This window comes from Gavia stellata, chromosome 30, assembly GCF_030936135.1.
Source record: "Gavia stellata isolate bGavSte3 chromosome 30, bGavSte3.hap2, whole genome shotgun sequence".
In the NCBI taxonomy this organism is placed as follows: domain Eukaryota; kingdom Metazoa; phylum Chordata; class Aves; order Gaviiformes; family Gaviidae; genus Gavia; species Gavia stellata.
In genome coordinates, this window is record NC_082623.1 from 127,007 (window position 1) to 151,446 (window position 24,440).

The following is a 24,440-nucleotide window of genomic DNA, read 5'->3' on the forward strand; positions in this document are numbered from 1 at the left end:
CCAGGCAGGATGCTGCCGTTGCTGCCCACTCCCACAGGAACCCCCTTCCAGAGTTGGACAAGGGAAGCCCGTTCCTACCCAGGGGATCACGCCCCATACTGCCCTCCCCCACGACTGCGAGAGCCACCCAGCCTGCTGCAAGCCCCCCCAGGCGCCCTTTGCTGCCAGGGCCCTGCTGCCATCAACGGCACTGGCAGCTCTGCTGTCTGGATGGCCCAGTGCACTGGGGTCTTTGCTGCCCGTGGGGAAATGGGCACCTTGTGAACCCCTGCAAAAGCGGGTGGCATGGCTGGGTAGCTGGAGCCCTGCACCACGTCAGCCCAGCTTTGCCCAACACCGGCAGGGGGCTTCCCACCAGCCAGTGAGGTGGACATGGCAGGGCTGTGCTCCATACACCCTGTGTCCCCATGCTGCCATGCAGGGACCCTGGTCCAGGCCGTACTGCCCAGTGCCCTCAGCACAGCCTGGGCAACCCTCCTGGGCCCTGCAGGCCACTGCAAGACAAGGAAGGAGCACGCTCCTATTTCAAACTAGGGAAGTCAAGGCAGAACCAGCAAGGGCAGAAAAAAATGGTCCTTGTTAACCAGACGTACTGCTGGGCCCCTGACAGCACATCTGGGCTACTGGCTTTTTCTTCTTGGCCTACAAAACGCTTGCGAGAGCAGAAATGGTGCCGGAAGCAGCTATCCCCCGGGGCAAGAGCAAATTCCCTTTTCCAGCACCCTTTCTGGTTTCCTGGGGATGCCCAGGAGAGCTGGAACCCTGCCTGGCAGGACAGGCCTGGCAGTCGCCTGGCACAGGAGCGTGGCAGGGTTTGGGGGGCCCACAGGCATGGGCTCCCACCGCCCGGGAGGGCGGCAGCCGTGTTGCCCCAGGGGAGCCCGCAGGGTCTCCCTGCCCTGCTCAGCCCTGGGGAGCCCCAGTGTGATGTCAGAGCCGCCACTGTGAGGTCAGAGATGGCCACCCGCACAGCCCTGTGGCGCGCGGGGAAGCAGCCCACAGTTGCCGTGCGGCTGTTGCCCCGGGCAGACGCGCTCCTGCTGGAGGGCGGCAAGGGGCTGCTGCCGGAGCTGGTTTTGCCTGGGCAGGCCACACTGCTGGGCCTGAGGGGAAGAGCTGCATAGGGAGCCCGCCTTTGCCCAGAGATGGCGAGGAGAAAGGCCCCTCACCGAAGACACCAAGGGGCCTCCAAAGGCTCCTTGGGCAACGAGGCTGACCAAGAGCCAGCAGCAGAGGCAGCGGGGCCGAGCCGCTGCCAGACGAGAAGGTACAAAGTGGGCTGCTGCTCTCCAGGGCTTCAGGTTGGGGTGGTAGCACAGACGTGGCCTGACACGGCCAGTTGGGTGCGGAGCAGCATGGGGAAGCCAACGGAGGCTTCCTGAAGAAGAACCCCATGCTTGCGAAGCTCCCCTTCTGTGGGGATGGGTCTTGGCTGAAAGCCTGGCTCGCTCTCCTGGCCAAAAGCCAGCGTGCAGCAGGGGCTTTAGGGGAGACCGCAGCCTCGTGCTGCCGGGCTCGCAGCCCAGCCCTGCTGCACGGGCAGATTTTGCCACACAGGGAGGTCAAGGCCCTGGGACCTGAGACCGGCTCCTTTGGGATGTTGAGGCGCAGTCCTGCCTGGCGGAGGGGGACAGCTATGTGGGGATGAGAGGGGTTGGGAGACCGCCAGCGCCCAGCAAAGAGGTGGGGGGGACGCGGAGGGGGTCAGCAGCCTGTGCCCCCTCCCCGAACGGGCACTGAGAGGTGCATGCCGAGGGGCAGGTTGGTGCCAGGGGCCAGGGAGCAGGGAGGGACACGGTGAGAATCAGGCTGTGCTGCCAAGTGGGCTTCCCGAGGCGGGGGACTGCTGCTGCCAGCTTGCTTCCTCTTTTCCCAATGCAGGCCTGTCAAGCAAAGGATGGAGAATGGAGAGGGGGGGACCGCTGACAGCAGCCCAGCTGTGCTGCTCTCTCTCACTGCTGCTGGGACAGCCCGTCCTCTGACAAGGGCCACAGTAATTGCAAGTAAGATCAGCACTGCTGCTTGCTGTGAAGTCCTCTGGGGTGAACTTGTGAGAGCTGTGCTTTGCCAGAGCTCTGGCCAAATGTCTCAAGTGGCAGGAGAAGTGCAGGCTGCCCTGCTGTGCCCCAGGGAGGGAGTGCATAGGACGTGGTGCCCGCCTTCCCGCAGGGAGCTGAAACACATGCGGCTGGGCATCCTAGAGAAGAGACCTCAAGAGACACACCTAACTTTTCTCTGGTTTCTTTGCCCAGGGACAGTCTTCAGCCTTACTTGCCATCCGGGAGGGGCGCTTGTCTCCCTGCGGAGACATCTGCTGAACACGCGCACCTTCGCCATGTACGGACAACATGTTTCTGCTGTGGACGGTGGGGGAGAAAGGGGATGTCTTAGGGCCAGTGCAAGCAAAGGGGAGAGCAGAGGGTATTCGGCAGCCAGCAGCCCGGGGCTCCCACTCGGGAGACCAAGCTCGGGCTCTTCTCGTGCTGTGGCCATTCTCAGGGAGAGCCAAGAGCAAAGGCCTTCGGCAGCCTCACTCCCCCGCATTTGCCGGAGCCCCAAACTTTGGCTGCGGTAGGACAAACTGCCGCATAGCCAGGCGCTCGCGTGCAGAACCAAGCCTCCGCAGGGGAAGGCTTTTCCCCACCTCTGGCAAGAGACCGTGCAGCTCTGGGACAGCTCTGGCAGGGAAGCCAGACAAGGCTCCTGTGCTTCCCAGCTGTGCAGAAAAACACCCCTAAGAGAGATGTGTGTGACCGGATGTGAGAACAGGCCTGCTTTCTCTGCCAAAGGGAGAGCAAGGTCCACACCAGAAAGACTGCTGAAGAGCAGTCTTCATTTGCTCGACCTCTTGACTTCCCTGGATTATTTTCATTCCCTTTTGGAAGGTGCTCCTGGAGCCCTTTCTCTGGGGAAGATCTGCCAGCAGTGTTGAACCATGTGGACAGAAATCGTGTTCCTCCTGGGCGCTGCTCTGTCAGCTCTCTGTCAGCAGCAGGCTTCCAAAGCGGTGCCTTTCCGGCCTGAAAAGGGAAGTCCACCTGTGAAGGGGTTTGCCCAAGACTTGGATCACTGACAGCCACAGGACTCCCTCTTTTTCAGGCAGAAGATGGCCCTGCAGAAGGAGCGGTTCTTGAAAGTCGTCTTCTTGTTGCTCCCAGTGGCTCTCGGTGAGTTTTCATGAGCAAACATCTCAGAGCAACAGCCTGGCTGTTGCTTTCCTTTTGGCCAGGATGTGCGGAAACTTCTGTGGCCCAAGTGCTTCCTGAGTGTGTCCTTGACTGGCATTGGCTTTTGGACTCCCAGTAAGACTCGTAGTCTGCCAGCCATGCTGCTGCTCTGGCCACCCGACCAAATGGCTTGCTTAATCTGTGAGAGAAGGACGTAGCTATTTCCAAGCCTGAACAGGGCATTCCCAGCGGGGAGAGGCCTTGCAGGGGCACCGATGGAGAGGTACCTCTCCTAGTCCATGCAGCCTGCTCTCGGTGCTCACTGAAGCAGCGAGGGGAAATGGGGAATAGCTCTCGGTACCAAGCACACCTGAAGATCACGGCTGCACAGTCCCCTCAAGCCTGGGCTCACGGCCCCTGGTCAGAGGCGCGTTCTCTCCCTGCACCCCATGTTCCCCACCTCCTCAGCTAACCTGCTGCCCGAGGCAACAGGGAGGAGACAACGCGACTGCAGGGATCGCTAGCAACCCCAGTCAAATAACTGTCTCTTGGTGATGTGAATTGTAGCCGGTGTTTACTGCGGGACCTCACTGCCAGTGTGGACAACGCGGGCGAAGGGACTGATAGAGGTCGGTGACTCTTGTGGGACAGGCACCTCCTGCAACGGACCGCTGCTGGATAAATCACGGGCTCTTCTGCTTCCACGCAGGGTGACCCAAAGAAGCAGCAGCTTGTGCCGTCTCTCCCTAGGGAAGGCTCTCCTGGGAAGCCCCGGTGGCTCTGGTAGTGGATGCTCTAACGGAGCGTTTTTCCTTTTCAGGAGCTGACGTATCTGTCTGCAGCAGACCTGAGGACCCTGTGGTAAGAGATGTTTCCTGAGCTGGGACTGGTTCCGTGCAGAAGTGTCAGCCGGCCTCGTGCTACCTGCACCCATCTTCCTAACAGCCAGGGCTCCCGTACTTCCCTCCTGCCTTGCCTTTTGCTCAACCTGGTGCAGAAGGGAAGCAGTCGCAAAGCAGGGAAAGCACCTGTGTCTCTCCTCCTTGCTGAGCTCAGACACTCCCCAGAGGGCGTGGGCCACTCTCTGACAAGATCTGCCTTCCTGTCCTGCAGGAACTTGCCCATTGTGTTGGCAGAGCAAACCCAAAAGATGCAGCTTGCGGGGGAGGAGGTGGCTCAACTGAGGGCAGAGATCAGCAGCGTGAAGAAGGTGACCCTGCATTTTGGGGAAGTGGGCTTGGCTGGGCAGAACTCCTCAGGGTTGTTAGTGGGGTGGGACTGCTGACTGCAGCAGCCCAGCCCTTGCCCCAGGGGGCTCCTGCGTGAGCCTCTGTGCTGCAAAGGCCCTTCTCTAGCCCCAATTTAACCGAGCCGCTGCCGGCAGCAGAGGACTGACCACAGCCTTCCCTTGGCACCTCTGGCTGCTCTGATGAGGCTCCTGAGGCAGCGGTGAGGCAGCGGTGAGACCCAGGCATGCTCACGGAGCCAGCCATCGCTTGCAGGGCCTGAGCCTGTCTCCCGGCTGACCTGAAGAGAGTGGAGGGTGGGGACGAGGATGTGGGGACCCTCATCAATGCACCTCAGGGCCACAGCCATGGCCGTGGCCACAGATACTCTTCCTCAGTCCTCGCGGCTCACGTTAGCATTAGAGAGTCTTGCAGCTCTGTGGACAAGGCTTGCCTTGTGTTTCTGACGCTGACCCTTTGCCTCTGCGGGCACTAGTAGCCACGCTGAGCTGCCCGCTGATGTGGGCCTTTTCTGTGTTCATTTATGGCATTCCCAGGAAGTTCAGGAAGTGATCCAGGCAGCATCCGAGATGGCTTCGGAAACCTCCGGCGAGACGTCTGACTGGGCCCTGAAAAGCTCTGGTATGGACACAAGCAGCCCCGTCTACTTGCCCTGCGCTTGTTTGTAGCACTCCCCAAAGGAGCCTGTGCTCCAGGCACTGCTCTCCAAAGTGAGGGAGCTTAAAGGCTTCCTGGGGTCCAAGAGCAAGGCTGTGGCAGAGTGGCTCTCTCAGACTCCCTCCCAATGCTGCCCTCGGCCTCCGCACGTGTTCCTCTGCTGATGGAGGGGCTCTCTTCCTCTCCACCGCAACTGAAAAGACAATGCCTGGGCCGTCCTTTGCTGCCCAGGCAGCAAGCCCTCAGCTTTGGTCTGCCGTCATTCACATGGGCACCTGCTGTCTCCTTGTGGCACTGTGAGAGCAGCAGTCACCAGGCACGTGGATGCCGTCATTCCCCTGCGCAGCTTGCCACCCCCACCAGCGTAGTGAGGAGGACAGGACTGGCAGGCAAGGAACTGCCCGGCGGCATCAGAAATAGCATCTGAGCCCCAAGTCCTCCTGGTCTGTGGCCTCTTGCAGTCATCTGCTCTCCTTTCCTTACAGGTGCCTTCATCGACACGCAGAGAACTTCTGAGACCTACCACTGCAAAGAGAATTGGGGCTGCAGGGTTTTATGGTTCTTTCACACTGCCAACCCTCCTGATACTATTCTGCAGGTAGCGTAGCAGAAATCATCAGGGAAGCTTTCCTTCCTTCCTGTGAAGTTGGGGACCGAGCTCAGGGGCTCTCCCCTCAGCCCAGTGGTACTTCTCAAGCCCACAGGGTTGATCAGGTTCTTGAAACCAAAGCTCTAACACACGGCTGGGCTGAAAGACTTTCTCCCTGGCGACCCCGTTTCCACACTCATCCCTAAGAGCGCCTTTTCGGGGGTGGGAGGCGGGAGGTGGGGGGTGCCCTGCAGAGCCACTGGGCAGAGTTGTGGTTCTGCTAGGCCCTGACTAGGATGGTTTCACAGCCGGTATTCTCCTCTGCTCTGTAATACTGAGAGCCCCCTTTGTCAGGCAGGGAAGAAGGCCTCCTGCTTCTCTCCTTTTCCTCACACGCGCCTCATTTTCAACCAGAAATAGCCCCCCCAGACACACCGGCGCCCAGCCTTCAAGCTACGTGGGCAGTTGTGTTGGCCCCAACACTCTCTCACACTTCATTGCTCTCGCGTTCTGGTTGCAGCCGGATGTTTCCCCAGGAAACTGCTGGCCTTTCCAAGGGCATCAGGGCCAGGTGGTCATCAGGTTGCCAGCACGAGTCCATCTGACTGCCGTCACTGTGCAGCACATCTACAAAGAAGTCTCTCCCTCTGGGACCGTCATCAGCGCCCCCAGAGACATCGCTGCCTTTGTAAGTCTCTGCTGGGCACTTCTGGCAGGGATGTGGCCCTGGCAGAAAGCCGTGACAGGGTCTCGCTTGCTTTTGTGCATCCTCTGAGCTTTGTGCCCTGCTCTCTCCTGAGCACTGCAGTGCCCTAGCGGGATACTTCCAGGGCTCTAGAGGTTTCATCCCTCTTAAGACTTGTTCTGGCCAAGCACCTCAGGCTTCTTGACCAAAACTCAAGGCGGAGACTGAGCTCCACCATAACCAGTGCTAGACTACTGCTACAGCCCCAGGAGAGGCTGGGTCGATAACAGGGCTGATCCAGCGCGTACGTTCCCTCTTTGTCGGGACGAGTCTGAGCTGCTCTCCTTGTGCTTTGCCCCTGAGGGAGTGGATGCGGACGGAGAAGAGGAAACTCTCCTTGGGACGTTCACGTACGACGTGGCAAAAGAGGCCATTCAGACATTCCCTCTGAAGGTACGGTTCGCGCACGGGGGCGAGGTGCCAGGGAGCAAAAGAGGTTTGCCTGCAAGTCCATGGCAGGAAGAGCGTGGATGCTTTCTCCCTGGGCAGAGGGGCCCGCACCGCCCCCGAGAGAGACCTGGCGGGGTTGGGAGGGCTGAGTAGCACGCGGTGGTGGTAGCAAAAGGATAGCGAGGGCAGGGTCAGGCCCGCAAGAGCACGAGTCCCGAGAGATCCCTGGCTGCACCCACTGCCTTCAGCAGCAGAGCCAGCCGCACACGCGGCCACTCCACCCAAGCAAGGTCTTTGTGCCGTGGAGAAACAGGGACGCCTGGTGGCAAAAGGCCTCGGGCAGCACCGTCACTCCATCCTGTGGTCTGCTGGCAGGCTGGACAGTGTCCTCTCCTCCCAGCATAGCATGCCCCTTCTCTGACGGTGCTCTCACGCCTGCCAGGAGGCAAGCAGGTAGAGCAGACAGTGGGAGCTTGGTGGAGTAGCACACCAGCTGCCCCACGCATAGGAGCACCTCCCCGGCCTCTCTGTCAGCACAGAGCAAGCAGCAGAGGGAAGGGGCAGAGGGAAGGGAGACTGAGACCCAGCCGGGCTGGCATGCAGAGGATGCCAGGTGCCTTCCCCCTTCCCCTGTCCCCAGCCTCCCCAGCAGCCCCCGTCCCAGCAGCGAGTCTCGGATTTCCACAGCCGCTCCGACCCACTTTCCAGAGCTTGTTCTTGAGCAGGAGCAGGGCTGGCAGGGGGACATACGTTGATTGCACTGTCCCTCTTAACACCCCCGTTTCCTTCTCCCTCTTTTCTTCACAGAACGCGCCGTTTCCCAGAGCCTTTTCATATATCAAACTCGTTGTGAAGAGCAACTGGGGAAACCCAGCGTACACCTGCATTTATCGAGTGCAAGTTCATGGGAAGATGGCGAAACCAGAAAGCCTCAACTGAAAACTGAGAAAAAAAGGAGGAGAAGCATAAAAAAGAAGATAAAGTTGGGAAAAAAAAAAAAGATTTGGCAATTCAGCTCAGTGTAGAAGATTTGTCTCCAAAGTGGGGTGCACAAGAATGTCCATTGCGGGGGGAGTGCATGAGTGCATGAGTGCCCCAATTTAACCGAGCCGCTGCCGGCAGCAGAGGACTGATTGATGACAGCCCAAGGTAACAGGGAGGAGACAATGCGACTGCAGGGATTCTCTTCTCTTTTCTCTTCTCTTCTCTTTTCTCTTCTCTTTTCTTCTCTGCTCTTCTCTTCTCTTCACGCGTTTAAATGCGAATGTTTAAGATTTTCTTTCGAAAAAAAACTTTATTAGTGATTTCTTGGCTTTTCTAAGAGAAAACTCTGCAGATTATTGCTAGTGCTAATTTGGAGTAATCATTCTGGTTTCAATGAGAAAAACCCAATGCAGGTTCCAAAGAGATTAAAATTTCAAGGTGCTTGTGACTTAAGCATCAAAGGAAGCAATTTCATATAATTAGTTTGCTTTTCCAGGAAATGGCTTGGGATGGTTCTAAGAACCTCTCAGTCGATAAAATTAAGAAGTTTGTGCCTGGCGTATCACAAAGATGTAAACTTCACAAATAATTTCAAGAGCATCTTTATATTGGCTCCAATGGCATTGTTGAAGTCTAACAATCAGTGCTTGAAAACAGGATTAGGCAAAGCTGACTACTGCATTGAACTGTTTTAGAGATAGATATTTAATATGCTTGAACAAATCTTATTTTCAGGCTAGTTTGTTTTGCTTGGAAGACAAAGAGCTGACTAAAGAAGCTGGTCTGCTTGGCAAAAGAAATAACCTCAGAGATGGTTCTTTGTAAAGAGCCAGTATTTTGATGACACAGAGCTCCTGCTCTGCAGTTTTCTTCTATCTATCCTCTCCCCTTGCCAGAATCTGGTAAATAAGATAAATAAGGTGTACTGGGTTTGTGTGGCAAGGTAGCAGGAGGCTACAGGGGTGGGTTCTGTGAGAAGCAGCTAGAAGCTTCCCCTATGTCCATGGGAGGGACACCACACTGGAGCAGGGGAAGGGTGTGAGGAGAAAGGACCAGCAGAGACAATGTGTGATGAAGTGACTGCAACCCCCATTCCCCGTCCCCCTGCGCCACTCAAGGGGGAGGAGGTATAGAAGTCAGAAGTGAAGTTGCGCCCAGGAAGAAGGGAGGGGTAGGAGGAAGGTGTTTTAAGGTTTGGTTTTATTTCTCATTATCCTACTCTGATTTTGATTGGCAATAAGTTAAAATTCATTTCCCTGAGTCAAGTCTGGTTTGCCTGTGACGGTAATTGGTGAGTGGTCTCCCTGTCCCTATCTCAACCCATAAGACTTTCATAATATTTTTCCTCCCCCTGTCCAGTTGAGGATAGGGAGTGACAGAGCGGCTTGGTGGGCACCTGGCATATAGGCAGGGTCAACCCACCACATAAGGTTAAAAAAACTTGTACAGAAACCCTGATTTTTAATTTGATTTTAAAAGAAATGGAATTGTCAGAGGGTCTCACGATGCCATTTGTTACATAAGCTGCAGTGCAGTGTCCTTGTTAAGCATAGAGAAGATCCCAGAAATAACTTAGAGGACCTTACCCTTACATCTGCAATATAATGAGTCATGAGAGAAAAATGATTGTTGTTCTGGCTCAGGTTTAAATCCAGCAGCTACATCCGTAATAGGCCTGGGACCATACCAAATGCTATTAGTTGGAGGGCGTGAGGCCTGAGAAAGCCCAGGGATGCCACTATAAGACAAAATCAAATTTCTACGGCTGTGTCACACCGAGGACACAGTCCTGAAACAGCATGAAAGAAGGAGACCAAAGACCTGCTCAGGCCAGAGCAGCTGCCACTGAGCTGCCCATGGGAAACCACCCTGGTACACCTCTTCAGATATATCACTTCTGCAGTCCTCATATCCCACACCTGCATCCTCATATCCCATGCCTGCATCCTCCCTTATATCATGAGGATGCTATCAGCTCACTGAGGACACACAATCCCTTCGAGCTGGTGGCTGTCACCATGTGGTACACAACAGCCAGTTAAATTTATGCCCTTCTGCCGTTGAAATGCTCCCTGAAATACAGCGAAATGGTGTCAGTACTTGCTGCTCTGGTTTAGACATGCACACTCAAAAATGCACACACCTCTTCCTTCTGGGATCTGGTTAAAGCTTTGCAAGGCTCAAACGAGTAAGTGTGTGGAGAGCTCAGAGTCCAGCAATAGTCACCCTCCCCAGGTGAATGCATTTTGGACAGGACCCGTTGTGTCTTCAAGAGAATCATTTAATTTTTCAATGTCAACACGAGCCCCCCAGTTGGTTCAATACTGCCAATGACAAATACTCTTGCCACCAAGAGAACAACGGCTGGGTCCGTCCACAGCATCAGAATCAGTGGAAGCCCTGGGTAGTTCTGCAGTTGTTTTTCTCCTGAGTAAATGACGATGACAGCTCCAGACATTCACAACCTTGCCCCTCTCTCAGTCCACTTACTATGGTCCAGGAAATCAGTTTGAAGGATTGCAGGTACATCAGAACCAGAAGCAATCAAAAGAGTCTACCAGTCCTGTTTCTTTTAGGAATATCCCAAGAGGTAGGAGGAAGATGTGAGGAGTTCACTGCATCTTTATTACTCTTTCTGGCTAAGCTGCTGACCCTATGCTGATCCTCAGGCCTCCTGCCCCCTCCTAATACAAGTACATTCCTTGATCAACAGGACATCCCATCACCTTACTTGGTGAAACAGAAGGGCATTAATTTGGTAGCGTGCCCAACCGTCAGAGCATTCAAGCCATGGCATCAGTGGGATCCCTTTTGGGGATCCCTTCCCCATTGCTTATAAACACACTCCAGCAGCACGAGCAACTGTAGATGATTGACCCTCTTTGTCCCAGTCCCTCCAGGAGAGTATCTCATTCACTGTGGGATCTGGTCATTGCTCCACACACTGCTCTATGAACCACCTTCCAAAGTCCATCCCTGTCAAGCGGGACAGTATTTATGAGGTACATGGCCCCAGACTCCTGAGAGCACTGCCCTCCAAAGCCACCAGTTGTATACTGCCTGTTCTGCTTTCCTAGCACCACTGTAGCCACTGCAATAGGGTTTCCTGAGTGCAGAGGCTGTAAGTTTTCCACAAACTCTTAATTTCATCCTCTATCAATTACTGTGAGTAGTCGCATGCTGGGGAATGATGCTCACATTCCCACAAATCTGCTTAACTGTGGTGGGAGAGGCTGCTGACTTCTGGTTTTCCTTCATCATCACAGTCCCAAATAGCACCATCCCAGGTGTCAGGATCCCAGTCTGCAGCAGCCCAGATATATTGTCTTTGCTAACTGCTCCCAGAGCAGCCCAGGTGGCGATCCAAGCTCCAAGCCACAGGATCACAGTACCATCCCATCTCGTCCTGGTCATCTTCCCAACCAGGGCCAATATTCTCAGGTTCTTTCAGTCCCTTCCTTTTCCACCGCCATGCCATACTGCTCACACTATGTTCACGTTCATTCCCAAGCACACAGGCAGTGGGGACTCACCACTCTTGGCAGTCCTGGCTTACTAGCAGGTCCACAGGGTACACTTAACACTGGCAGATACATAAAGACAAAGCATCCACAAAAATAAATTTAAAAAAAATTCTAAAACAAGAATCAAAGGCTCTTTCCAGAGATTCCCAGCTAAGCCAATTATTCCAGTTATAAGCTATGATAAATTAAGGTTTTCCTGCCTTCTCCACCATCTACTGTCATAGGCAAAACCATCTGATGCAGGGAATTTAATTTAAAATTAACTTAGTGATTAGTTGGTATTGATATATGATCTTAAATTTAGTTATTTATGTAAAAGGGAAAAAAGAATCAATAAAATCACTAACTACTACCTCTCAGCTAACTGTTCACATAAAAATCACAACTTTCCTTGTTTCTTCGTGTGACGCACTCTCACTGCATCCCAACTAACACGTGGCAATTCATTAATTCCTTCTACAGTGGTTTAAACATGTATTGATCCAACCAGGAGACTACTGTACATCTAGGAGGCAGCGATCCAGGTTAACTCTGAGCTGTGCTCTGCTGCGCTGTGCCACATGTCCAGCAATTCTTTCAGGCTGTGTTGGGCTGCACAAACCCCTTGGCTGTAGGACAACCTCAGCAGCTCATTGTAACAGAGGAGCAGGTGGGCAGCAACCACTCAGTGCTGGTTATCATGCCACCTGCATGACCTTGCCTGTGTCTAACAGTGCAGCAAGAAGTTCTCATGTGAACATCATTTAGGAGTAGAGTTGTTTTCTTGTAAGTAAATTATAGAATAGCTTGAATGACCAAAAAGGAGGGAGGCGCTTCCCTGCATGAATGGGATCTGCACAGTGCTGTGGGAACATCCATCCAGGATCCCTCTGATGCTGCACTGCATCAGACATGGGGTATCAAGCACCTGAACGGACGTAAGATTTGCTCACTATCGATACTCCTCTTCTTATCCTGTGTTAATAAAGCAGCTATTTTATTAAGCCATTGGTTGTCAGGAATTTCTCATGGAGATCCAGAAGGAAACCTGCACCATTCCCCCCTCTCTCCCTCTGATCTCCTCCCACCATGACCCCTGCCCCCAACACAGAACACTATGACAGCCTCTTCCTTTGTAACCAATACAGAGCCACACTGTGGATAGGAGCAAAGGGCTTTTAGCTGGGTTTCCCACCTCTAACAGTGACGATGAGCTGAGAGAGAAGAAAAAAATCTAGGAATGTATTGGTTTAGTCCTGGACTTCAGTGGAAGCTCTCAGAGTTCCCGAGAGAAAGGCTGCATTGCTTTAATTTGATAACCATTTGTGGGTTCTTCTTCACAAATATCACTGAGGCTTCCTTTTTTTTTTCATTATGCAATTTTCTGGAACACACAACACCAGTGAATTCTACAGTTCATTTATATGAAATGAAAATTACATGAAAAATAACTTCAATTAGTATCTTCCAGGTCTGAGTCGGGTAAAACAACTTCAATTAATATCTTCCAGTTTGGGGTAGTGGAGACTATGGTGAAAGGAAAGTTTAGCCATCAGGTCAATCTCTTATACCTGTGAGAACAGTAGCTCCTTGCTGCACCTCCCTTCGTTCTCCACCAGCAGCACCAGTGAAAAGGTGAGGAGTACCATGGAAGGAAGGAGGTCTCCCATCAGCCAAGGCCCTTCTGACTGAGTGACAAAATTTTGCAGCAAGTGCTGACTTCCAGTGAATTGCAGAGAGGGAGCTGCTCGCTGCATAGAAACCCTGATGCAGAACCAGACTCTGCAAATGACTTTGCACGAAGTTCCCTGTGAACACAGGCTTTGCAGAGGGGGAAAGATAGCCTGGCTTGGTGTGCACCCTGATCACCCTGATGTATGCAGCTGTCTGTATCAGGCTCAGTCCCCTCTGGGGTGGGGGAAGGCAAGGAGGCCTGTTATCCAATCTAGGCACTGTGATGTTGCAGTATGGTTGGGTCTAGGGGTGATTGTGATTTAGAGGCATTCAGTCTTTGCCCCACTGGTTCCGTGATCAAGCACATACGCCAAGGCTCTGAGCGCATGATTGCTCTTTTGCTGAGCACAATCACCATTGCAACAATACTTCATTGGAAAGGTAAAAGTAACTTGTCTAACCATAGTCCAAACACAGTTCATGTTCCCTGGTTGTGGATGAATTACCCAGCACTTGGCTAACTCGTCTTCAATATGAAACGAAGAGCCAACATCTCCAAATAAAAAAAAGTCATGCCTAAAATGCGTAACCACCTCAGATCAATTATCTCTATGGTAACTATTTTGAGACTTTCTGCTTAAAATATGAAAAGTCAGAAGGATCGTGAGGCCTCACTTTTCACCCCCTGTATTTGCATGGAAAATCAAGAGCAAACAAGTTTTTGCTCTTCTGCTCCACAGTTTTCTGAACTCACCTGTTCTGAGCAAGCATGCTGCTGCTGCATAAGAAAAAGCTCCAATGTAAAGCTGGCTTCAAAGACATGTGCAATAGAACTTGACTGACAATGACCTCACCTGTACAAGAGGGCCTGCTGTTAGAAGAAACCAGACCAAACCAGCTGAAAGCAGCAAAGTTGTAACAAAATAGTGCAAACTCAGCTAATAAAGATGCATTAAGCTTGCTTGCAGAGGGGGGCGGTCGCTCAAAAGTGAATGGTAGCAAGCGGTGTCATGGCCAAAGCCAATAGGTTATGCAAATTGTAAAAGCGTGTATGTGAGTAGTCTTAAAATTGTATATAAAGAATCAAGAGTGTAACATGGGGTCCTTCTCAGGCGCCCAGCCGAGAGGCACCTTTATTGCTGGCAATAAAAGGTGTTTTAGCTAGTGTGCACTTCTGCTGCCTTCTTTCCTGTACACGCGCACAAACTGGAAGAAAAGAAGAAAAGAAAATGCGAGCAAGTCCTTTTTGCTAACAATTTGGCGACTGCAATGGAGACGCTCAACTCCTAATCAAGTTGGCTGTACTTTGGTTCAGACTGATAAAGGAACAACAGGCCTCATGATTGAACATGAACCCATGGGTGTAACAGCCCCTGGACCATGGACAAGGACATGAAACTGGTTTAAACTGTTACTGGAAAAGTCAGTCGTAAAAGAACTCTCTAACACTTGTTTGTATGTTAGAAAGCAGGCATTCTTTATTGCGACGCCAGATGCACAGGGGATAATTCCACCTAGCATGCATACCTAAACAGTGTTAGCTTGTAGCTTATATTGGCCTATTACATACACATGCATTTGATTTCCCGGAATTGTTGTACATATTCATCTTATTTCCGAGAACTTACTAACATGTGCTAAAGTCCTTCACGCATGCTTGTTGGTGCCTCCGGGTGGTCGTTGGGGGTCTTCAGTACTCTTCTTCACTGCGTTCGCCAACTGACCTCTGTTTTTGCGCAAGCTCAGTCCTGGGATCACATATACCATGTCCTTCAAGGCTGGTTTTGTACTCATCTTGCAACTTTCTTATTTTTATGGTTCCATGCATCTGTTCTTCCAAGGCTGAGCTGTCTAAAGTGAGATTACTCTGGAGCGCTCTGTCTTACAAATATTCTAACTATTTCTAAGTTACAAAGATTTTCCTTTTGTTTTGGTTACACCTATTGAGTAATAGCTCTAACTGCCTGACTGCCTGAATTGGTACAGGGATCAAAACCACTTTATCAGAGACCCCCAAGTACAAAAAAGGATGCATATACTTGTGGTTTGACTAGCAGCCAACTACTTCACACTATAAATATTAGCAGCCTTAATGAGACCTTGAGCTCTCCCTCCATAGCAGCTGGCTGCACAGTGGTGATCCCCACTTGAGTAGGGACACCTCTCAAGGTTACTCCTCAAGGCTGAGAGATCCCTTACCCGACACCAGACATCAATGGGTTTGTAAGTGACTTTTTTCTGCCTGCATGTAACATTTAGATACATAAAGTAAGCTTAAGCAATAACTTTTGTATCCCATATCAACTTTTTGTAGTAAATAAAAGGGTATTGATCACCAATCCATCCGTATTTATTAAATATTTTACATACCTAAATCTACTGATCAGAACCTCATAAACTAACTACTAAGTCAGATCTGTATGAGTGATCTCTGACAGCGACCCAGATGGGACACTGCAGGTTTCCAACCTGGTGAGCGTAGCTACCTCATGTGACACAGCCAGCATGGGGTGAGTTCCCCCAATTGTCCTTGTGGGATCCGCATTCACTGGGAAGGTGCTAAAACCGGGGGCAGCATAAGTTATGGGGGGTTCAATAGGTAAGGAATAATGGGGTTCACCTCTGGCAGAAATTCTGGAAAACTGGAAGAAAATCAACGGTATATCCAAACTCAGTGAAGCTGGAGCTCTAGTTCTCTGTCAGGATGAGTGGCCAGCTGAAACTCAAGAGGGGATGCCCTCCGAGCAGTGGCTCCTGGAAAGTTCAATTGATATGAGCAAGCTGACTTTCCTGTGTCAACGCTTGGAGGATCAGAAACCTCAGCAAATGAACTACTGGTTTGTCTGGAATAATTGGGCTTTTAAATGACTGGGGGATATGGGGATTCAGCTAATGTAAGACAGATGGTAGCACAATAAAATGCTGGGAGACTCAAGTCTATATTCTACACCTGCTCCACTTCACTCTGCGCCTGCTCCTGCTCCTGCTCCGACCCCTACACTGTTGCCATGGTTTAACCCCAGCTGGCAATTAAGCACCTCACAGCCACTTGCTCACTCCCCCCCCCACTGGGACGGCAGAGAGAATTGGAGAAAAAGTAAAACTTGTGGCTTGAGATAAAGACAGTTTAATAGGACAGAAAAGGAAGAGAATAATAACAATGGTGACAAAGGAGTATACAGAACAAGTGATGCACAATGCAATTGCTCACCACCTGTTGACCGATGCCCAGCCAGTTCCTGAGCAGCGGCCATGCCCCCCTCCATTTTTGTTCAGCATGATGTCATATGGTGTGGAATATCCCTCTGGCCAGGTTGGGTCAGCTGTCCTGGCTGGGTCCCGTCCCAGCTTCTTGTGCACTTGGCAGGGCAGTATGAGAAGCTGAGAAGTCCTTGACTTAGTTCAAGCACTGCTCAGCAATAGCTAAAACATCAGGGTGTTATCGACATTATTCTCATCCTAAATCCAAGACACAGTAATATACCAGCTATTAGGAAGAAAATTAATTCCATCCCAGCTGAAACCAGGACAGCTATACCCAGCACTTCCTCCTGAAAGTCACACTCCTGCTTTGCTAGCTCCTATGGTTGGGAGAGTGATGGCTCATCTGGCTGCAGGAATGCCTGTGGCAGCAGGACAACAACCACCCCCTCCATTACATGTCTATGTTTATTGACCGTGGGCTCCAAGAGATTTGACTCAATGGGCACAACAGATGTCCCAGGTACAAGAGGACCTGGAAAAGGCTGCACATCTATTCTCTACAATGATAGAGGGACATCACCCCTGTTGGAGGTATGTTCAAGTGCTATTGCAGCAAATATTTCATTCAGGAGATAGACATCGGATACTGGAAAAAGAGAATTAGCAAGTTGTGATGGGAACAGACAGCCTTGGTCAAATGCAGACCCTAACTGGAATTGAAACAACGCAAATGACTGAGTTGCATGTGAAACAGCTTGCCGTAATCTGGTCCTGGCAACAAAGGCTGCAGGACAAACCAGTGTTAACTGGGAAAGAGTTCAGGAAGTGAGGCAAAGATCAGATGAACACCCGAGCGACTTTTGGAGTCGCTTGCAGCAAGCATTATTGCGATATGGAGGTATGACTGAAGATGACCATGTGTACTTCTGCTTCCTTCTTTCCAGCACCTGTGCATGAACTAAAAGAAGAGAAGAAAATACAAGCAAGTCCTTTTTGCTAACACTGTACTGGTTTTGGCTGGGATAGTGTTAAGTTTCTTAACAGTAGCTTGTATGGGGCTGTATTTTGGATTTGTGCTGAAAATAGTGTTGATCACACAGGGATGTTTTAGCTATTGCTGAGCAGTGCTTGCACAGCATCAAGGGCTGTTCTGCTCCTCATGCCAGCAGGTAGGCTCAGGGTGCACAAGGAGTTGGGAGGGGACACAGCAGGACAGCTGACCCCAACTGACCAAAGGGATATTCCAGACCATATTACATCGTGCTCAGCAATAAAACTGGGGGTGTGGAGGTTGGTGGGGGCTGCCCTTGCTTGGGGACTGTCTGGGCGTCACTTGGTTGGTGGTGAGCAATTGCTTTCTTTTGCATTGCTTGTTTTTCTTGCTTTTTATTTTACTGTCTCTTTGGTTCTGTTTTTTTTTTTTTTTTTTTTTTTCTTCTTACAATTGTGTTGTGGTTTCTTTTTAATTATTAAACTTCCTTTATCTCAACCCATGAGTTTCTTTCTCACTTTTAGCCTTCCAATTCTCCCCCACACTGCGGGGGGAGAGAGAGCGAGTGTGGTGCTTAGTTGCCAAATGGAGTTAAACTATGACACACCTGCATTACACTCTGATATGTAATGCCCTCATCAGCCTCCATCTGATCCTGTCTTTGGAGTGGATTGTGCCCACCACATGTCCAGCATTTGGCACCAGAAACACCAGGAGCTCACCCCTCCTCCTCAACAGCTATGTGAAAAATAGATCAACAGTGCTATTTTTCCAGGCTTCCTCTCATTCTCCATCTCTCATATTTCTTCATAGTGCCAGATCAGAGTCAAGCCCCACCATCTTCTTCCCCTACAGACCCCACCAAGCCCATTCCCATGGCTGTAGTTTTCCTAACAAGTACATAGGTTTTATGCATTCATTAATCATCATGGTTTAGATTATGAGATATTTGGCTATTAATGATCCTTTCGGGGTAATTTTTATATATTAAAGGTGGTCTGTATGACCTGGTCTATGTCTGCATACATGATTCTGTCATGAAAAGAATGAGCAAGTTTGGTTTAGAGTCTGTAGCATTAAATTATCCAAAGTTTGTAGACTTGTCTAAGCTGGAGAAGATTTAATCAATGTCCACAGAAAAGATCATGATCATCCACTGAAGAGAAATGCTAGGTGATATTGATGACTATTTGAGAGACCAAGCACTGATCAGGTGTAGTTGTCAGAGTGCTGTTCCCTGCACCACCAATAGAGAAACACAAGAACTCAGAGCACTTCTTCCATTTTTCATCTGTTTCAAGACATTCCTATTCTGTAGTTTTTCCAAGGCCATGTCCATGAGTGTAGATAGTTTATTCTAAAAGTGGCCAACAAAATTTTCATTTCTCTCACGTGGGATTCAACAAATTCCTCCACTCCTCCTTTCTTGTAGTGTTGACCAGGATGCTGCATAAAAAATACTTGTTTTGGCACTTTATATAGGTGATTTGGGCAGATGGGTCTGTTCTTGGGTCTGTGTGCAGCCTGCCTCTCAGCCAAGCAGTGTCTGTAGTTCTTGTTGCTGTTGTTTCTCCTTCTCTCCAGAAATCCTCTAGTAGCATATACATTTGCTGTTAGCTGTTAAGCACTACCAGCATTTCTGTGGCAAATTATTCTTTAACTAGTTCTTATTCACTGAGTCATTTTCAAAGAGCTTCACTCCACACATCTGGTTTTGCAAGTGTGTCAGTCTTTCTAAGTCTTCTCTTCAGTTGCTAGGGTTTGAAAATGGGATTCTGGTTTTATGCGTGTGTGTGTATGTGTGATTGTTTCCCATTCAGTTATCAGCTTGCTTTCAGCATTACAGGTAGCAGTAGTAACCCTGGGACTCTTTTATCAGTAATGTGAGCTCTTGCTTAAATCCAGTTTATCAAAAACTTTTTGCACACCTACTTCTAAGTGGTTTTTTTAATGGTGGTACCTTGTGAGTGTTTTATGTATGTACTTAGTAAGCCTGCAGATCTGTAATAAGCGTGGGAGCTGAATGACTCCTAAGTGACTTTGTAGTGTTGTAAAGTAAGCTGTTGGATGTATGGGCTGAGAGGTGTAACCATTCTCTTAACAGCCCTTCTGGTGTGCATGTCCAGGCCTTGGTTGACTGTACCTTTCACATCTGCATGGTCCGCCAGATAGGAGTCTTGCAGGTGTGTAGGTGCCAATATTAGAGAACCAAGACTCAAGTTTTATAGAATCGTAGAAAAGTCTAGGTTGGAAAACAACAGAAGAGATCGTCTGTTCCAACCTCTTGCTGAAAGCAGGGCCCTAATTAGGCTATCCAGGACCCTGCAAAGCCAAGCCTTGAGGATTTCCAGCAAAGTACAATCCACCACTTCTCAGAACAATGTATTCCAATGTTTATTTGTTCTCACAGTGGAGAATTTTTTCTTCTATCCATTGCCTCTTGTCCTATGGACATACATTCTTGTGAAGTAATGTAACCTTCTTTAGAGATAACCGTGTTGATATTTGAAAACTGTAATTAGAGTCCCACTGCACTTTTTTGTTTCTAGACTGAAGAAACCTAATTTCTTCATCCTTTTGTCATAAGTCAAGTGCTATAGTGCTCTAGTTGTCTTGGTGGCCCTTTGCTGGACCTTCCTTTACTATCGGTGGTTTGTCTTTTGCTTCATTGCTGCTTCTTGGCACAGAGACTTGGGCACTGACCTTACCTTGGTGAAGTCCAAGATAAAGAAGGCTTTGAGTACTTCAGCCTTTTCTGTGTGATTTGTAACTAGCATCTCAGGTAAATGTTGCTACTCTTGGCAGCTCTAAAGATTGCAAAGAGCAACCACTAATTAATCAGTCAGTATAATTAGAAGGAAAATGACTACACTGTGATGATTGAAAAGTAGGTTGTGAAGTATTTTATTAATCTGTCCTAATATTATTAAGTCACCTAATATGAGCTGCTGAAAATACAAATTTAAATTTTATACCTGGTCTGGAACAGAATCAACAGGTTCAAGACAGTGCAGGGAGGTAGGCGGCATCCAAGTGTATGCCCTGCATTTATTGTGTGCATGTGGATCACTCACTCTTTCTGCCTACCTGTCAGTCTCTGCTGAGATTTTGCTCTTTCAAAAGCGATCTGACTTTGAAAGTGAGAAGAGAGAAAGAGGGAAGGGCAGATCATGCACATTTGGGAGACGCAGTGTTGTTAGTAGTTATCCCCAAGGAGACAGGCCATGTGTTCTAGTAATCCTAACACCACCTGCCTTGATGACGTTCATATACAAGTGTCCGCCAGGGAGATGATGACCACATGACATCTGTGAAAATCAATACTTCTGTAAGTCTCCAACTGGAACAGGTGGCTGCTGCGAAGAAAGTAGTAGTGGTGTTCTGGCTCTGAGGTGTAAAAGGATGTTCACTTTTCTTCCCAGGAAATGGCAATCAGTTCTCCTTTGGGGGAGCAGAGACATTATTTACTGCAGACAGAATCCTAATCATGCTGAATATCACTTTGGCGTCTTCTATTTCTTTCTTTATTGCAGATTAGTGCGTTGATGAAGAAATGCCATTTGATGTCCTCAGCATACTGAAACAGCCTACTTAGCCATTGCTGCTTGGGTCAGAACAGCCTTGGTCAGTGAGCATGCTGGTGGTGAACCTCTGGGTGGGTAGGCAATGAAGGGAGAATCCTTCTGATGGACAGTGAATATTTACCCTATACAGTCAGTGGAACGAAGAGAACTATTACTCTGACCAAATGTAAGAGTCCTGGTAAGAATGAGAGTAATCAGACCCTGAGCTCCCCTATAGCCCTGATTAGATGTCTGTTGATTGCAATAGGACTTTAAACACTTTAGTACAGGTGCAGACACCCACAAGTAAGTGAAATGAAGCTTACCTTCTGCATCTTTTTCAGGTGAGTGTCCTCTTCAGTGGTATAAAAATTATTTATTATTTTTACATATATAGATTGAACTATTTTTCTGAGGCTCATCCTGTAAGAGAGAGAGAGAGAGAGAGGGAGAGAGAGAGAGAAGCACCTCTGAAAAACTGGTGATTGGCATAAACGTACGGAAGGAAAGGTGTTGTTTAAAGTCAGAATGTTCCATGGTCCCTTTTGATTGTAATTATCACAGAAGCTTCACCCTTCTGGAACTCCTCAGGTGACTTCCTCTGTGCAGTCTTTTGCATGAATAGTCAGCAATAGTTAAGAGATAATTATGAAGCTAGTGGTATTACTGTAAAAAATTTAATGGCTATTTAGCCAGCAGGAAAGTATATGCATGCAAATTTGAAAAGTCCAGGAAGTGTTTTGACTCCAAATCTCATGTGAATGACATTTTTATTGTTCCTTTCGGTTTCAGAAAATGGAGTGGGAAGAGCCCAAACTCTGAAAAAATGGAAATCCAGCATTCAAAGAACGTGAATGTAGCTTTCTGAAAAACAGAGATTACTCTGGTAAACAGGCATTCAAGGATGCGAGTTCAGGAGTGGGTTCATTAGCAGACCACCACACCCAAGGCTGAGCTTATTCTCTGAACCGGTGTTGAACTGGAAAAGGAAGAGGGATAGTAAATCCAACAGTGGGATTCATCTTACCCACCTGAGGCTTTCTATACCTCTTAGGTTAAGGCAGTTGTATAGGAGCACTTTAAAGCCAATTGAAAATAAAACGTATTGTGGCATTTTATTCACACATGCTGTTTTAAAACTTTCTTTAAGATGAAATTACTCATAACCTGTAAGTTATTATTTCTCTTCATTGACTAGTTGTTGATGTCTGTGGAGATGTTGTCAGTGCCTGGAGTGCACCAAAAATCTCTTCAGCCTCTTGCCAGCAATGGAAGAAAGTGATTCCATCTCCCACAGCACATCTGAGGCATGGCATACATGTGGGGGTTGAACAAGACCCTGCCAGAAGCCTGTTGCTTTCAGAAATGTAAAAGGAATTAAAATCTGCTGTCATTGGGCCAGAGAATCAAAAAATCTTAATCTTCCAATTCTAACATGGACTTTTGGAGTGTCTTGTCTAGAATCTCTAGTCGTATTTCATGAGCAATGGAGAAATATGTACCTCCACAGAGTAATTCATCATTCTTTTGAAAAGTGCAAGCATGATATCTGGGATGAATTATGATCTGGTGGCCTCTCTTTCCCTATGAACAATAGAGGAAGCCTCAAATACTGATTTAGATAGATCCTGTCCTGGGTAGTTTGAAAACAAACTAGTAAAATGACCTGCATCAAGTTATGAGAAAGATGAACCCTGCCCATAAAGTTAGGTGTGCTAAGGTCAGTAAAAGTATAATCTTAATGATGGAAATCAATTCCTAACTGCTACTTTGTTACTCAGCCTGATATAGTGATATAGCTGGCTCTGAGCTAATACAAAATTAGGCCTTCCTTATCCAAGCATGCAGCATCGTTTTAACTGGTGTTCTTGGAAGCTTGAACAAATGTCTGTGTCCTATTTTGTTTTAAGGCATTTAAGGGATGAAGTGCTGCTGAAGTTTTATGGGCTGATGTGATAACACAGAGTCAGGAGCAGAAGAAACATGATTAAAAACTCTCAAGTTTGTATAGATGTACTGGAGAAAGCTTCTGATCCATGAGGTCATGAAGGAAGACTGCGATAACAAACATTACCTAGAGTTTAGACTTCCTTCAAGAGGTGGCCAAACTTATACCAAAGTATTGCTAGTCATATTTTTTTCTGACTCCTCTTCCAGTGTGACGTGATCTTTCTCATCTGGAGAGGAGAGTACATCTGAGTTCCATGGCAGATGGAAATCAAACCATGATGACTGCATTTATCCTGTTGGGATTCACAACTAGTTCTAACCTGTGGGCCATCCTCTTTGTGCTGCTTCTGTGGCTCTTCCTGATGACCCTGGTGGGGAACATAGGCATGATCCTGTTAATCCAGGCTGACCACCACCTACATACTCCCATGTATTTTTTCATCAGCAACGTGGCCTTTTTAGATGTGACTTACTCAGCCATCATCACATCAACAGCACTGATGACTTCAGCAGCAGAGACCAAAGCAATCACATTCACTGGCTGTGCCATGCCATTTTCCTTGTTCTGTATTGCTGTATGCTGTGAATGTTATCTGCTGGCAGGGGTGGCATATCTTGCACTATCTTGCTTTACACAAGCATCATGTCCATGCAATTCTGTGTGTTCCTGGTGCTTCGCTTGTACACTGTGAACTGCATAAATGCCATCATTCAGACTTCAGTTGTATTCCACCTGTCCTTCTGCCACTTCAACATCATCAATCACTTCCGTGATGCTCCTCCAGTTCTGAAGCTGTCCTGCTCCGACACCCTTGTCATTGACATTATTCATTTCACCTGCAGTACAGTGGTGGCAATGTCTACAATCTGGATGATTCTCGTGTCCTACACCTATATTATAATTGCCATCCTAAAGATCCAGTCTTCCAAGGGCAGGCACAAAGCTTCTTCCACCTGTGCCTCCCACTTGATAGCTGTCATGGTCTCCTATGGAACAGCTTCTTTCATGTATCTGCAGCCTAGTTCAAAATATTCTGCCAATCAGGACAAGATCACCTCTGTTTTCTATGCCTTGGCAAACCCTGTTCTGAATCCCTTGATCTACAGCCTGAGGAACAAGGAGGTGAAAGGGGCCTTCAGGAGGACTGTACGAAGGAAGTTTTCTTCTCTCTGAATTGAAATGCCGGGTAGGGCTTTTCAGCAGCATACAGGTTTGATATTGCATCAAATTTGATGTGTCAGAATTCTAATATCTTTGAATTAATTATTTATGTTAATTGTTTCCAGAAAAGGGCCTAAAGAAGCCTCTTCCTTTCCAGCAGTTTAATTTTGCTAAACCTAACTTCTAGACAATTCTGGGTTTAAGACCTGTCTACCTGTGCCTAGCTCCCTTTGGTTGGAGACCTGCACATATCTCTAAGGGTTTGGTGTACTTTACCCTTTCAGATTGAGGGAGTTATGTGAAGGAGACAGACAAAACTGAAGAGTTTTACAGTTCTCTAGGAACTAATCTCATCCAGCTCATTTACTGTATTGCCCTTCTTCCTGGCACTCCTTTGATCTCTTCCTAAAATCCTTCCTATGGCGGCTCTCCCTGCATGACTCCCTCTCCTGATTTTCTCCAGGATCTTTGTGAGAAACTCCAGTGGGTCAAGTTCATCCAGTTGTATCCAGCTACCAGGGTGGAGAAATTCTGTGGTTGGCATAATTCCCTGCAGTTCTGAAGAACCAGTGGCTTTTCCCCATTCCTAGACTTCCAGTGTTCGCAGTTTAGTT

General features: G+C 48.8%; 1 pseudogene; it reads left to right on the plus strand.

Annotated features, from left to right (window-relative positions):
• Window positions 1-22,918: 22,918 nt before the first annotated feature.
• On the plus strand, window positions 22,919-23,838 carry LOC104259809 (olfactory receptor 9G4-like; annotated as a pseudogene).
• The last annotated feature ends 602 nt before the right edge of the window (window positions 23,839-24,440 follow it).